This window comes from Thermobia domestica, chromosome 13, assembly GCF_964235325.1.
Source record: "Thermobia domestica chromosome 13, izTheDome1.hap1.1, whole genome shotgun sequence".
Lineage (NCBI taxonomy): Eukaryota > Metazoa > Arthropoda > Insecta > Zygentoma > Lepismatidae > Thermobia > Thermobia domestica.
Genome location: NC_137466.1, coordinates 198,606,939 through 198,614,617, shown reverse-complemented (window position 1 = coordinate 198,614,617; position 7,679 = coordinate 198,606,939).

The following is a 7,679-nucleotide window of genomic DNA, read 5'->3' as shown; positions in this document are numbered from 1 at the left end:
GAAGAGGAGTTTGACCCCAATATCTGCTCTGTGTATTTCTTTGTTGTATGTACGCAATTAAGATAACAACTGAAATTTTGTCTTATGTACAGGACCAATGTATATTTCATATTTTGCAATAAACAAATACATATGCAATGAAGTTCTGGGTTCGTTATTCTGTTAAAACTAATTATTCATAAATTTCTTTTGAGTGTCTAGAACTAATTTAGAAGTTCTTTTTCATCTCTGGAAATCGAAGTTAGTGTCTACAAATAAAGAGAATACAACATCGTCAAATATTACCATCCTTATTGGAATAGCAATACGACGGCAGTTCTACTATAATTTTATTTAAATTCAAAACAAAAAAATGCCAAAGTGCGATAACTTCATGTTTAGGGTTGAAACCTTTTCAAAGCAAATATCGGGGCGCTTCATATGGTTTCTCTCCTTTCCAAAACAAAATGTAGGGACACTTCGTGCAGCTATTTTGGGAGATATATCAAGTATTTTTCTTTTTTAAAAAATAAAAAGTAAAGAAGTCTCTACAATGAAGAACAAATCGTATATAATTGGTAATAGGAGAGAGAATTTAAATCATATAAATCCTATGAAATGCACAATATAAAATAAAAATTTGGGGCCAATTTGATTAGTATGTAGAATATTGTGTGGGCCTGTACGTTACACATGTAAATACATGAAAAGTAAAAAAAAAAAAAAGTTAACTATCCCAATAATTGAATATAATTTTTCTACTGGAGAAGTGCCGTGTGATGTTTTTATTGTTGCAGCTGCTGCCGTTCTCATTTAAATGTATATTTCTGGCTATTTGTTGCTGTCTTCAAATTTTTTTTTAACCAATTACAAAGAGAACTTAGATTCGTTTTTTCAAGGCACATTGCTACTGCCTCTCTCTGTTGTGAATTTTCCTCTTATTTTGAAGGCTGTGCATAATAAGGCGGAAAGCAAGTCCCAATAATAATAATAGTAAACCAACTTCATCAATAAATCTGAAAGACGGGACATTTGAATGTCCCAACAAAGCCATGTTGGGACGCGGGACATTTCCTCCAAAACCCGGACGGGTGGCAACCCTATTCATACTGCACTGAAACAACTATTAACATGTTTTAAGTCATTTATCTGCCAGCATGAAGCGCTGTTCATTTGTTACCAATGGATCTGTTAAACGTGACGTACTTCCGGCGTCAGTTGTTTCCGTTGGCTTTCAAAGAAATCATCTACAGATGGGTCAAGTCTCATGATAATCTCCGTAGTGGCCAGTGGCATTTCCTCATCAAAACGAGAAGTATGAGTTCATCATACCTGTCAGAAGGGCTGTGATTTCTTTTTAAAATTTTCGTATCTAAATGTGTCAAACTGGACAACCCAATCATGGATCTACTCTTGGAGCATCACACGACAAAGTTATAACCATTATAATGAAACAATTGTAGTACCGGCAATTTTCGAAAGAAGATTAAATGAATCAAATATAAAACAATGAAACAACCTGCATTAAAGTAAATGTCACACATGTATTGACTTAAGCTTTCCTTGCCTAGCATTCCTTTAAGATTTAATTCTTCGTAATGGCAATAACTTTGGGAATCTTGCACTTTTATTGACAGCGTAAGTGATAAAATTACATGACTCATCGTTTGCATTTCGTTGTGGAAAATAATATTATTTTTTTTAAATGAATAATAGTAAAACAAATAAAGAACTAATGATCATGCCATTAGGAAAAGTGTCCACGTTTGGGTAAATTCCTAATTGCACTTTTAATACTAATTCGAGGTAACTGAATCTAATTGAAATATATGCGTCCATGGGGTTCCTAAAAAACTGGTTTGAAACGAGGAACTGAGTCTTTACTTCCATGTCATTATTCTTTTGACCTCATGATCGGATATGTTTCAGAGTAATTCCATTCGATTTAGCATCCACAAATTAGTACAAAAAGTGCAATTAGAAATTTACCTTATCGTGGGCACGTGTGCGTTATTATAGTTCAAAGGCTTTTGACTGAATCAATTAGAACACCTTTTTCTAAAGGCTGATCAAGACAGGAGTAGAATACAATACGGGAATATAGTGCAGAACTTACATAAAGAAGAGGTTACAGAATATGCGACGATTATTAAAAGGAGTCTAGTATCAGATAAGAAGTGAGAAAAGACTGCTCAGTTTCTCTCGGACTTTTCAACGGATACATACAAACAGTGATTCTTCCAGAAATAATATACCGGGGGGGCACACTCAAAATTCCGAGGGGGCACTGCTGATACTATTCTATTTATTATATTATAAACGTATTATTTTGGTCTGCTCCGGGGAGGCACACTCAGAGCTCCGGGGGGGGGGCAGTGCCCCCCCAAAAGCAGGTCTGTAAGAAACACTGCATACAAATGGCTTTGGACGAGATGTGATAGAAACTTGGGATAGTTGGTGGAATGAAGGTACACTCATGTCCAAAATGATTGTCGCATATCTATAACTGTCTTCTTGCAAGAATATAATTTGATAATGATTCTGCATGGTACTTTTAATACTGATACTATGTGTATAATCGGGAAATGTATATTTGTAGTAAATTTCATAGGAAAAGAATTATAAATGCGAAAGTTAGAACGAGTAAAACAAAATGTTGGTAAATGAACAAGAAAGTTTTATTTTCGTTTTATTGTTCTTATTTACTGCTCTTTCGATATGAAATTTTCCACATACACGTCTTTGTCGATTATAGTATACTAACATTATAAGAAATGCCGGGCGAAATCGTTATCAAATTATATTCTTACAGCACCATATTTATAGACATGCGACAATAATTTTGGACATGAGTGTACATGTACACAAGTGTTATACGTGTGTACAATACGGTGGATTGAAAAAAGTAAAATTTCGAATATCAAATTCTAATAGTGCGAAAAAGTTACGAATTCGCATGTTAATAAAGGAGAAAATATTGAAAAATTTCTATATTTAATCTTCAGTTCGCCAAAGTGCTACAGTTCGAAAAAAATGTCAAAAGCACCAATTCCTGCTTTGACGCTCAAATTGTGAATGTGCGGATGAAATTATTTTAACTGCTCGATAATGTTAAAAATATTTTTAAAATTACAGGAATACATTTAAAAATCTCGTATCTGGCCTAAAGTTAGCGAATTTCGGTGAAAAATCGTTTTTTAAGCGGTATTTGGAACATACTTGCTCTTGTATTTAAAATATACACAAGTCAATTTTTTACTAATTTGTTCTAAAGAGTGTTTTTATATATTTAAATCTAAGATTAAAACAATAGTTTATAGCTACATATTTTTTTCGAGGTGGGAGGACGGCGTCTCCCCGCGTTCCCCTTCACTTTTACCACAGCTTATCATTAATTAACCTAAAACACACCTGTTGCAGTAAATTTTCGACAATAGTGTTGGCAGGGGCCGCGTTTGTAAAAAAAAAAAAAAAGGACGCATGAAATAACCTATTTACATGGCAACATTGCATCAACTTTGTCACATTTTCGCACCAATGGATAAATTTTGATGCACCCTGCATGTATACACAGGGATTCACCCGCAAGAAATCAATTGTCTGCAACAATATCGATTTTCTTCATTTTGTACATTTTTTTATTTTTCACTCTCGGTACTTTCTTTTGTTACTACACAAAAACGTTACAAATTCCCGCATTGGTCGTGATCTCGAAAGTATCTACATAGAGCATGCTTAGTCTCAGGTCTCAGGTCTTTATCATTCTTGGATCAAAAGATATACGCAATCAAAGTTTAGGTTGCGCAACTTTACGGACACACTACAGAATAGATGTTAAAGTTGGGATTTCAACGGGATGCTGGTGCGAAGATGTTCTACTTGGAAAATATTCTGTTTTTCTCTCACAGAATACACAATTCGATTTTCCCATGCCATGAATTTTCTCACTTTCGTAGTTTTACTGTGTATTGTAAATCGATTATCTTTTTATAATCACAGTAAAACAATTTCAGGTTAATTTCGCCACGAACGTAATTCACGTCACACTCAAGCTTTATACAATATCCAAAACTCCCGATAGAGTAATTCAGTGTTGTTCTTACGCTTCATTTAATACCGAATCGTTTTATCATGATGCACAAAATTACAACTGGGATAAAATTACTCAAATGGAAACAATAGATATAGTTGAATTCTTACAAGTCTATAGTCGATATTTTGGATAATCATGCACGGCACCGTTCAAAACGAAAAGGCTATGTATCAACACGCTTCCCTTTATTTCAAGTAACACAAAACTGTCAATGAAGTTACGTGACCGCGCTTACAGAAAATATAAAAGAACGGAGAATTAGTTACCGTACATTGGGAGGATTACAGACGCTTGCGTAACTTCACAATTGCTGTTTTTCGACAAGAAAAGACTGCGTATTTCTCTGATCGCATGAGATCTATAAATGATGCACGTAACATATGGAAAACTTTGCGTGATCTTGCTGTAGGTAAAAGCTATTCATGCTGATTCTTCCAGATGATGTAAACGACATTGAAGCTATAAAATGTCTGAGACAAGCACTGAAGCACTTGATCAACAAACGCATTGGCTTGCATCGCGTAAATTAAATAACTATATTGAAACGTTTAAGTTTCACGCTGAAAACGAAACAGAAGTTAAAACTGCAATACACAGTATCAAGTCCAACGCATGTGCGTTTGATGGAATAACAGGAAAAATGCTTCGATAGTCTGTGCCGTTTATTTTAACTTTACTTACTCACATACCCAGATAGCACAGAAATTTTTTTAAAATGTTTAAAAATTTGCAAAGGCAAACTAAAAAGTTTGCAAAAAACTTGCCTTTTCAAATGAGAAAATTTGCCGAAAGTTCAATGCAAATAACGAAGTTGACGCTGGCTGAGTTTGCAGCAAAGTTGCCTCAGAAAATGAAAACATCTGCCAATACAAACGAAATGTTTGCGACTGCACAGCAAGAAAGTTTGCCAGGACTTTGCTGCAAATATTTTGTGCAAATTTTCTTTGACAAAATTTCCGAAAATGAGCTGATAAATTTGGTGAAAATATTAAAAAGTTTGCAGCAACATTGCAGAATGTGTTTTCACGGTCGCAAGATCATGTTTGCTGCAAATGTATCAGGTAATGTTTGCTGCAAATTTATAGAGTGAAACCTAACTTTATGAAACATCAAAATTTTTATAATGTGGATTCGTCTTTTCTTAGTGGCAAGCATTAAACATCTTTAGCTACTTGCCAAAGATAAGAAACTTACGAACGATAAACGCACAGAAAAAGGATATCGCAATTTATCTACTTACTCAACGATCATATATCTCACACACATTCACAAAATAACGTCAGGCTGCCTGGGTCAATAAAAACGTCTGAGACCAGTGAGTTTATTCTGGAGTCCTCTGATGTATTGGTTTTTCTCGATTCTCACTTCCCGCTTGTTTTGTCACAGTTGATGTAGCGCAGTGAATTCTGGGTACGATGCGCGTGCACTCGGTAATATCATCACATATTTGCTTTCGGCTAGTTTTTCAAAACAAGTTTTTTTTACAGAGTTGCAAACTGTTTGCGACGGCAAACTTTCAACGCTATATTTTCAAAAAAGATGCAAGTTAATTGCAGTGGTGAATTTATTTTTACAAATCAGCGAAAATTTGCAGATCATATTGAAAGATTTTAATAAATATTAAGAAATTTTGCGTTCGCAATCTTTCAGATTGTTTGCTCCACCAAACGAAGCAAAAATTTGGTAAAAAATAATAATAATATATATTTTTAAAAATCACCTTTTTCGCGATTTTTCCTCCTCAGATACATGATGGAGACATTGAATAGTACCGTTTGAAAGGCTGTTCTCTTCTAAAAAGAATGATGTACGAACCATGATCCTAGTATAAATAGGGATGTCTCAGGGAGTTTTTACCTGAGATCCTTTTTTATACGGGAATCTGGATTATTGTAGAAATATTATTTTTGGCGGGCTTACTTTTGCACCTAGAAGATTTAAATTTTGCACACACATTTAGTACACCCCGTAGTATTTTTCAGAATTGTTTCAGATCTCTGCGTTAAAACAGGGGGTTGAGAGGGGCAAAAAATATACAAAGAAGGAATATTTTTTAAACAAATAATCAATTTTTTCATGATTTTCCCACCTCAGGTACATAATGGAGACATGTGAGTGGTACCGTTTGAAAGTATGTTCTATTCTGAAGGAATGATGTACGAACAATGATCATAGTATAAATAGGGATGTCTCAGGAAAATTTTATATTACATACGGATCATCTGGGGCATTGTGGGAAAGTTCTTAGCTCATTGGTAAACATTTTCCCGTACTTAGTTTTCAAGATAGAAGCTTGAATTTTTTATACACATTTAGTACACCCCTTCGTATTTTTCAGTTGATTTTGAGATCTGTGCGTTAACAAAGGGGGTCCAGAGGGAATCAAAGTATGAAAAATAAGAAAAAAATCCACATTTCCCTCAAAATTTCCAGCCTTAGCGACATGATAGGAAAACGTAAATGGAACCGTTTGAAAGGTTGTTCTATTCTGAAGAGAATGAGGTACTAACCGTGATCCTAGGATAGATAGGAATGATGCTGTAGCTGATTGACTGAAATTCAATAATTTACCTTTAAAAAGCCATAATTTAAAATGGTTAATGTATATAGTTTCATTTGGAAATGTAAAGTTTTTGCATATACTGGTTCATAGAAAAAATGGTACCATATAATATTTGTCGTCGCGTAAGAGTGTATTGGTTATTTGTCTTCCCGTGGAGTTAAGACAGCTACAGGAATTGCGTTTTAATTGCAATTCAAAGGAATTAATATTACAATTGCGTCGTAGCATATGCTTGTAGTATTTACTGTCTTTCATTTTCTATGGGTAATAACATACATTTAATGGCAAGTGTGGAATTAAAAATGTAAGTTGTTCATTAATCCCCAGTTTCAATATAACTTCTACAAAACAAGCCTCATTATTCATTAGTATGATTAATAATATCCTTTCTATTTATTTGTTTTACAAATATGTTATTAAATAATCTGATCACACAATTTTCCAGACAGAATTTTAAGATGTTCATAAGCAAGGAATCATGAACAATTAAGTAAATTACTCTTATCAATTTACTTAATTAAATATGGAACATGATATACGGTATTTTAACTGAAAAATATAGTATCCTATTAGTTATACAACCTTTCGTCAAACTAAGTGTTAGAAACAACCAGGAACACTAACATTGAATTGATATACACATATTCAGATCATATCTTGCCCCCCCCCCACTTTTAACGTCCAATCGCCGCCACTGTTCACTTCTATGCAGATGATATACAGATCGTCATCAGTAGTACACCTGAAAATATTATGGAGACCATAGAGTTACTTAATAGGGTTCTAATCTTTCAGTTGTTAGCAACTGGTGTCTTAAGACTGGTCTTTTACTTAATCCATTAAAATGTGTTTTCACTGTATTGGGAACATCACATCGGTTGAGCAAAGTCAACCCTAATGACCTAAAAGTAACTGTAGTAGAATCTAATATTCCATTTTCTCCCTTTGTAAAAGATCTCGGTTTACTAATAGATCAAGGGCTTAGCTGGAATAAACACATTTCTGAACAGTGTATTAAAGCTAAGCGCATCTTACGACAGCTTT